General features: G+C 36.5%; 1 protein-coding gene across 1 annotated transcript in view; it reads left to right on the top strand.

Moving 5' to 3' along the window:
- The first annotated feature begins 804 nt into the window (after positions 1 to 804).
- Positions 805 to 9,651, top strand: part of PROS1 (protein S (alpha)) — a 112,277-nt gene continuing 103,430 nt past the window's right edge. The window contains exon 1 of the mRNA XM_006864656.1: positions 805 to 958. The gene's annotated coding sequence lies outside the window, so the exon portion shown is untranslated. The remainder of the gene's footprint in view (positions 959 to 9,651) is intronic.

The following is a 9,651-nucleotide window of genomic DNA, read 5'->3' as shown; positions in this document are numbered from 1 at the left end:
TTTCCCAGGAGCAGTTGGTAGGGTTGAATCAATCACCAGCCTTAAGGTTAGCAATCCTGTGTTTATCTTACAGAGGCACACCAGGTCTCCATGCTTGTTATTGTTGTTGTTAAGTGCTGTCAAATCAGTTCCTACTCATAGTGACTCTGTATAGGGTTTCCAAGGAGTAGCTGGTGGGTTTGAACTACTGATTTTGTTTGTCCAGTGCTGATCCTATAGTGCTGGATGCTAATCTAGTATCTCTCAAATAGCTGATTGAACTATACTCCTGTTTTTTATTGCCATAAAATTACATGTTTCCCATGAAAGTTAAGAAAATTTATTACTCAAGCTTTAAAAATTGTGTAATGATGATTTTGATATAACCATTCTTGCAGAGGAGCCCTGGTGGCACAGTTGTTAAGTGCTTGATGAGTTTTTCAATGTAATGAAAATGAGATGAACATTGACTATCATTTGGATGTTTGACCTCAAGCATGAACTTTATAGTATGTGTGGATCATTATCCACATGTTTTAGTTGCACACCAAGATTGTTCTCTGAGTTGTAACTATGTATGTACATTTTTCTAAATTCAAGCATGCTGGTTTTAAATGTTAAACAATTCATAGGCAGGAAATGTTTAATAAAATAAGTTTTAATTGTTTAATAAATAATTAAATAATTTTAATTGTTTAATAAATAATTAAAATAATTTTTAATTGTTTAATAATTGTTTTAATTGTTTAATAAAATAATTTATTTTAGACTGGAGAAATAAAATATATATTCATGTAAACATACTTTTTTTCTTCATTCAGTTTTATCAAAGGAACATGCTTCACAAGTCCTGGTTAGGAAACGCCGTGCAAACTCTGCATTTGAAGAAACAAAACAGGGCAATCTTGAAAGGGAATGCATTGAGGAACTGTGCAGCAGAGAAGAAGCCAGGGAGATCTTTGAAAATGACCCTGAAACGGTAAGAACTCATGAAAATGATCCAGTTCACCTATTTGACATACAATTACAGACAGAACATTTTCAGCTTGAGTTTGTGTTCCCTTGTTTTCTTTTTTTAAGTTAATAAATTTGCATATCACCTTCTGCATGTAACCACTGTGGTATTACTGGGGAAAATCCTAAGAGGTGAGTGGCCTTATAGGAAGACACTATTGCCAATAGCAATGTACTCTGATTAAACTACCATTCAGAGAGGGAGACAGAGCAAGAGAAGGAACGGCATTGTTGTCAGTATGATTTATTAAAGTTTTCCTTTGTTATTGTTAATTATGCTGTAGAGAACACAAGCCTCTAGTCCAGAGCTTGGTACATAAAGCTCAGCGAGTGCTTACTGAAGAATTGAATACATTTCAATTCATCCTGTAATCCCTTAGGGGAGTGTGGTGGTTCTGTAGAATAAACACTGGACTGTGAACCACAAAGTTAACAGTTGGAGCCCATCTTAGGAGAGAGATAAGAGTTTTCTGCTCCCACAAAGATTTACAGCCTTGGAAACTCTATACAGGGTTACTGTGAATTGCAACCAACTCTATGGGACTTTAACAACAACAACAATAATAACAAGATTTGTGAGTCCACTTCTTATCATCAATAATCCCTGATGTTAGAACATTTAGGGTTGTGAGATGCAAGAACAAAAATTTTCAAGTTAGTTTCAGAGAAACAGCTACTGATGTCCGTTGGCATAACACAGTTTACAAAGATAATATTTTATACCTACTGTGGTAAGTAGTGACTGGGATCTTAAAAGCTAAGATGCAACTGTTGGTCTCTCCTTGTCTGGAGGAAATAAAGTGAAGAAAATGAAAGACTCAAGAAAACCATTAGTCCAAAGAACTAATGATCACATGAACCATAGCCTCTACTACCCTGAGATCAGAAGAACTCGAGGATGCCTGGTTATCACAATCAACTACTTTAGTTGGATTATGGAATAAATGAGAGAAAAATGTAGAACAAAATTCAAAATAATAAGCAACACAAGAATTACTAGTCTGGTAGAGACAGGTGGAACACCAAACACTGTGACCCATAGACACCCTTCAAACCTGGAACTGAACCCACCACCAGGGATCACCTTGCAGTCAAACACTAGACAGGCCTTTAAAGTGAACAAAACACATATGAGTAATGTACTCCTCAGAGTTATCAATCATATGAGACCAGTAAGGCAGCCTTTGCTGAAAGACAAAACTCTGAAGGTAGAAAGGGTCAGGCAAGAAGGATGAATGGAAATGGAACTCGAAGAGGAAGCAGGAAGAGTGCTGCTACATTGAAGAAATAGTAACTACTGTTAAGAAACAAAATATGCATATTTGTTGAATGGAAAATAATTTTCTTTGTGAAGTTTCAACCAAATCACAGTTTTAAAAAAAGAAATTAAGGTAATGGTAACCTTGAAAATTCATCAAATCTGACAACATTCATAGTTGCCTTCAAAATTTTTTTGAGATGAAGTATATTACCAAGAGGAGATGGGAAGGAGATAAAAACAAAACACCTCCTGTTCTTCTCCTTTGGCTACTGGTATCAAGAGGAACCAAGTTTCTAAAATTAGAAAACTTGCACAAAACAGTAACAACTTGAGTTGTCTGGGGCCATTCTTTAATCCTTTTTACCTCTCCCTAATTCTAATAGGGAGTCCTGACGTGCTGCTGTGGGTTAATGTGCCAGACTACAAACTGTTTGAACTGCAAGGTTAGCAGTTCAAGCTCACCAGTGGCTCCTCGGAAACCCTATACAGGGTCGCTATGGGTCAGAACCAACTTGACGGCACTTAGCAACAACAACAACAATTCTAATAGGTTCAGTGACAATTTCCATAAAGTTCCCCAAAGATTTATTATTAATGCTCTCCCGAATTGATTAAAACATATTTCTATCTTAGTTTTGTTACTTTTGTGGATTAATAATTGAGAAGACAAAAACATTTTATTCTATAAGCATAACACTCTTTTGTATAGGAAAAAGTATTATATACATATGTATGTGTGTGCATGGAAAAAGTACAACCAGAATGCTCCTTAGAAGCCAAGATGGCCAGACTTTATCTCATATATTTTGGACATATTATCAGGAGGGAGCAGTCCCTGGAGAAGGACATAATCTTGGTAAAGTGGAGGGATCAGCAAAAAAGATGGAGACCCCCAACAAGATGGATTGGCACAGTGGCGGCAACAGTGGGCTCAAGCATAGCAGCAATTGTGAGGATGGTACAAGACGGTGGTATTTCCTTCTGTTGTACTTAGGATTGCCATGGGTGAAAACCAACTTGCTAGCATCTAACAACAATAAATGAAGGGGCTTCAGAAAGCTTGTGGGAAAGTAAAATTAAAATATAATGATTTTTTTCTATTAAAAAGTCCTCTAGTGTATACATCTATGTACATAGATCTATATCTATCTATTGTAAGTCCCTCGGTTAAGAATGTCAAACGGATAGCTCTACAACTCATACTTAAGAACGGACTGCCATAAAGCTTATTTTATTAAAAATTTTAGTTAAATACAATGATTCATAATAATGAATGCTTGTGCTACTTTGTGATGCTCAAGAAAATATTGCACAACTTCAGCAGTTTGTCGGCTTGAGGAAGGAGAACACCATCTGCCGTTTTAAGTCAGATCACATTGCTGTTAATATTGTTGAAAGTGTAACTGTATATTTGGCTTAAACTTTCCTTTCATTTACCCTTGCATCCATGCCTTCAAAGTGTATTATCTGATCCAAGTGGTAGTGATACATCAAAGAAAATAAAAATGGCCATGATCAGAAATGATAAAGCAGTCAGAAAGAAGTGAAACGTCTTTGTTCATTGGAAAAGTGTTAGGCTTTAGGCTGTCAACGATCAGAACAACATTACAGTATAAAGTTAGTATAATGAAACATATGAAAAGGCTCTACCCCAATGAAAGCTACAATTATTGCTAAACTATGCAGTGGTTTAGTTACTGAAATGAAAAATAATTTGGCTAGATGATAAAAATCAATATGATATACTTGTAAACTTTATTTTAGTGCAAGAAAAGGCTGAAGCTTTTTCAGTGATTTAAAAATTGCAAACACAGCAAATGAAGGTTGATTATGTTGAAGAATTTGTTCAGAGAAGGAGTTGATTTAGTCATTTCAAAATTAGGACAAATTTCTATAACATTAAAGTGGAAGATGAAGCATGCCCATTTAAGTACTTCAAGTGATTTTCTTGAAATGTTGGAAAAAAGATATTGAGAAGGGAGATTGTTTGCCAGACCAAATATTTACTACACGCAGGCAAGACTAGCTTATTTTGGAAAAATATGCTTGAAAAGACCTAACTTTTTTTTTTTTTTTTAAAGCTTTTATTGTTAATTGAGTGATAGTTTACATGGGAGAACATGTAAATACATCCTATTGTATTTTGTTTCATTGCAATGATTGCAATCTCTTCCATGTATCATCATTTAACAATATTTAGTTCTATTCCTTCTGTTTTAAGACCTAACATTTGAAAGAGGGGAAAAAAATCACCAGGATATAAGGTATCAAAGGATTGTTGTTATTATTGTTAAATACCATTGATTCGGTTCTGACTCATAGCGACCCTTATAGGGTTACTGAGGAGCGGCTGGTGAGTTTTAACCACTGACCTTGTGATTAGCAGTCTAGTATCACACCTTAAATCTGAGGGTACTTTACTGTATCATTGAGGCATGTTTATCCTTTATCTGGAAGGCTTATACAAAAAGTTGGCTTATAACTGCCATCTTTGAAGATTGTTTCTTAAATAATTTTGTTCCTGCTGTTGAATATTATCTCTTGGCCAAAAAAATCCTTTCTCCCTGTGCTTGACAACACTTAAGGATATTCAAGCACTTTAGATGACTTTTACCTTAATGTTGTAAAGGTTGTATTTTCACTTTCCAACAACAAATTGATACTTTATCCAGTGGATCAGGGAGTCATAATATCCCTTAAGACCTTTGATCTATGGTGGACATCCTCACGAGCAGTGAGGGCTACCAAGGATGATGTGATGAGTTCTGGATGAATTATGACTTCTACAATACCATCAAAACTGTTGTTGATTCTTGGGATGAAGTGAAGCAGCTAAATATGAATGAGTGTGGAACAAACTGTTCCCCCTACTTCATACATGTTCTTGAGGGGATTATAGCTGACAACATCTTTTAAGCTAGACAAGCTGTGGTTGATATTGGTTAAAAATCAGTGAAAATGGTGTTCTAGAGTTATTACTTGACTCCATGACAAAGAACTAACTAATGAAAACCTTATGGAACTAAAACAGTAGATGATAACTTATAAGAAATTCTGGAACCTAAAAACACCCAGAAATGAAAACGTTTTTGAAAAGTTAGCTGAAGCCTTTCATCTCATTGACGCAAAATGGCAAACTTAGTAAAGCAAAATTCTAATACAGAGGAGCTCACCAAAATTTACCATACAGTTACTGAGGGTCTTAATTGCTACAGGCCACTCATGAGAAACAGAAAAGCTCTATACAAGCCTCCTTTGATGCCTGCTTCAAGAAGATTGTCTCAGTGGTAAACCCTCCTCTCCTTCAGCAGAATTAAACCCTGACTCTAGCATAAGGTCCATCCTCTCTAACATCATCTTCAGCAGTAGTCATCTCTCTGTCATCTTCTCTTTCCTTAACTGATTATTAGTGTTATAATGTAAACTCAGGAAGACTCTTTTGGTGTACACAAAAACATGCAGGAATATATAATCTTTTAGACAGCCAAAAGGTACATTTTGCCAGCCTGCTTCCTGCCTGCCAGAACACAGCCTTTCTCTTTCCAGAGTCTAGAGTCCTCAGCTGTTCTATCTCTCCATGCCATCTCCTATGCCTCCATCTCTGGTGTTGCTGCTTCTCTGGTTAGTATTCCACGTTCCACTTATAATCTTCCTTTTTGATGGTCCCAGGGTCCTTTGGTCCTGAAATGGAAGATTAACTATTTCCCCCTTTTTTGTTATACCTTCTACCTTTATGATTGTGACTATTGCAGTTTGTCATAACAATTAGTTACTATTGAATCAAAAGAATCCTATTCCCATCTCCTTTCACCAGACCCATCTACACAAGATGAAAACTATTCAGTGGGGATTCTACCTTCCTCCGAACACTCTGAAACTAAATTCCCCCTTGAAAATTTGTAAGCCAGCCACTTTGTGCTTTTATAGCCCCCTCCCTCTTTTTAGGTAGCCAATGTCTTCGCTGCCAGTCCCTATCCACTGAGGGGATAGGTTTGATCTTTGATATGAAGACTCTCTCCCTCTCGGTTGGCATTTTGAGTGACTACATCCATAAGCAAAGGTCAAGTTAATTAAATTGTAGTAATTCTACACTTGCTTCAGGCATCAAATTTCTTTATCTTTCTCTGATCAAGTTCTTATCATCAAGACACCCAAGGTAGGTCAAATGGGTACCATCTGCAAGTTTGGGCATTCTTATGTACCTCCCCCCACTTTATATCAGCTGGATGTTTCACTCTCAGCTGTAGTCCCCAATGGCTAGGTCAGTATTCATTGGCTCACGAGTTCCCAGGTCTCCCCAAACATCAGAACAGCCAGCCCTTCCTCTTTGCTCTCTCATCACAATGTCAACAGGAGTCTATGGAACAAGGTCAAACTCAGCTCATCTTCATTATTACTTTCCCCCCACCTCCACTCAAGTAGATCACTGCAGTCACTAGCTTATAAGCCTGCTCATGTGTTCCCTTTGAGTTTCAGTCTTGGTAGGGAGTTTGTCCATCAAGGGACTTGATGGCATACCTTGATGGTTCTCATGTGGATAGCTTGCTTGTTCTTGTAATAATAGCTGAACAGTCTGCTGGTTTTTTTTTTTTTTTTTTCCTGCTCATCTTTCTTTCAAAAAGTGTCTACTATCCCTCTAACAACTCCAGGGTTGTTGTTCAAGTCTTTTCAAGTGGAATGACCCACCTGAGAATGTTCTGGATGGAGCTCAGGATTTCACCTAAGGCTCTATACGCTATAAAGGCTCCACAAGAAGCCTATTTCACTGGGCAAGTTCTAGCACCCCTTTGTTGTTGTTGTTGTTGTTAAGTGCCGTCGAGTCGATTCCAACCCATAGCGACCCTGTACAGGGTTTCCGAGCACCCCTTTAAGGCATTCCAATCAGTTATAGAATGAAGACAGTCTTACAAGCTTTCTGTATTCATGATTCCTGATATTCTGTTCTATTCGACTCATGTGTCTATTTTACAATTGTAGGCAAGAAAAACCAATATCCATAATACAGTCAATCACTTTAACATTATTTCCTGTCTTTTACCCATTCAGATTATGCCTTGATCTCTGTATCACAGAGCCTTGTTTTTACAAGGTTGCATATATATTACTATTTACCTCTGTCCCATTTAGCTCATTCAATCATTCCTATGTATTCCCCTATCTTCCTGTGTAGATGTGCTTCCTCCCCCACACTAATTCAAACACTGGTGTCAGAGAAAGAGATGGCAGAGTAAGGAAAAAAGGAAAGAAAAAAACATTTGTTCCTGTTGTGTATTTTTACCCTACTTTAACTATCCTCTGTCCACATTAATAATATTTTTGTCCATATTTCCAGTTATCATCACTTCTCTGAACCCTCACCCTATTGCATATATCTTCATTGTCTCTATGTATTCCTTCCCATCATCCAATCATAACCTTTCAAAATTATTTGCTTTTGCTTATCCTTCCACTTTCATTCTATGTAAGACAACACTACTGTCTGAATTACCTGTTAGTAAATCTCATCCTTATAAACCAGAAGATATTTCTATGTAGGCTTATCTTCCTTGTTCTTGCCCCATGCCTCCCACTTCTTGTGTATTGCCTTCCCCTTCTTTGTATATTGCCCTCTCCCTTACCCAAGCTATTTTATTACTATCCCCAAACTGTACCTCACTGTCCCCTCCCTCCTACCTGTGGTAACTAACAGATATATATATATATATTTTGGTATAGATATCCCTTCTGTTTTCTTTTGATGCTTTCTTCGTCACTCATTATTTTGCCCATAGAATTTTTCAATATTGCTAGTTAAGGCTTGAATTTTTTTCTTCAACTCCCTCACGGTAAAGAATGTTGACTGGGTTCTTCCCTTTTGTTTTTCTAATTCCAGGTCTTTGCACATATCATTATAATATTTGATTTTGTCTTCTCAAGCTGCCTTTTGAAATTTTCTCTTCAGCTCTAATACCTTCTCATTTCTAATATTTTGCTTTAAACTCATAGTGACCCTGTATAGTGTTTCTGATGAATAACTGGTTAGTCTGGACAGCAGACCTTGCAATTTAAACTGACCTTATAGTCCAGTGCTTATCCTACAGTGTCACATACCTTAACAAATAAAATTAAAAAATCCTTACTACTAGTCAATAAGCAACATCATGATAAATGCTGAAAATATTTGGGTTGTCAACGTTTCATTCTACTTGAATTCATTATCAATGCCAAAGGAAGTGGCAGTCAAGAAACCAAAGGACATACTGTATTAAGCATATCTGCTACATAAGACCTCATTATGTTATTTAAAAACAAAGATGTTATTTGAGATCTAAGGTGTTTTTTCAGTTGCGTAATATGAATGTGAAGGCTGGACAGTGAATAAATACTACTGAGGAAAAATGCCTTCCTGTTATGGCTTTTGTGAAGAACACTGAATAGACCATGGACTGCCAGAAGAATCAACAAAATTATCTTGGAAGAACGTAGTCACAAACTCCTTATAAGTGAAGATAGTGAGATGTATAAAAAGTGGAGAGGAAACCCACTTTTTTTGTTTTCTTCAATTCTCTACTTCAGTGACTCCAATTTTTGTTTTTGTTTATTTATGCTGGAATATTTGAATGCAAACCAGTATGTTCCAGATATTGTATTACTAAACCATTCTCCTTGCTGTTGAGTTAGTCCCAACTTATATGACCCTGTAGGATAGAGTAGAACTGCCCCATATGGTTTTCAAGGCTATAAACTTTGCAGAAGCAGACTGCAAAATCTTTCCCCCAAGGTGCAGGTAGTAGGTTCCAACTGCTGACATCTTGTGTAGCATACACATCCCATAGATACTTGAATATGCATTTCTGTAATGTCAAAAATGAGTTGGAATTGACTTGAGAGCAATGGAGTTGGATTTTTGTGTTTGTGTGTTTTTTTGGTATGTATTTATAATATTACCTTCTTATGGTTTTGAATCTAAGTAACAGAAGAATAGTGCAGTAGAAGATCAAAATCGAGAAGATGAAAGACTATGTAGATGTGCTTCTTCCCCTATACTAATTCAAACACTGGTGTCAGAGAAAGAGATGGCAGAGTAAGGAAAAACGGAAAGAAAAAACCATTTGTTCCTGTTGTGTATTTTTACCCTACTTTAACTATTCTCTGTCTACATTCATAATATTTTTGTCCGTATTTCCAGTTATCATCACTTCTCTGAACCCTCACCCTATTGCATATATCTTCACTGTCTCTTTGTATTCCTTCCCATCATCCAATAATAACCTTTCAAAATTATTTGCTATTGCTTACCCTTCCACTTTCTTTTTTTTTTTTTTTTTTTTAGTTAAATGTTTTTATTTTGGATTGTGTGAAAGTTTACAGGGCACATCATCAGCTTCACATTCAAACATTCATATAGCTTGTTTCAT

Source organism: Chrysochloris asiatica, unplaced genomic scaffold (assembly GCF_000296735.1).
Source record: "Chrysochloris asiatica unplaced genomic scaffold, ChrAsi1.0 scaffold00068, whole genome shotgun sequence".
Taxonomy (NCBI): domain Eukaryota; kingdom Metazoa; phylum Chordata; class Mammalia; order Afrosoricida; family Chrysochloridae; genus Chrysochloris; species Chrysochloris asiatica.
The sequence above is the reverse complement of the archived record's forward strand: the minus strand, read 5'-3'. Positions and strand labels throughout refer to the sequence as shown.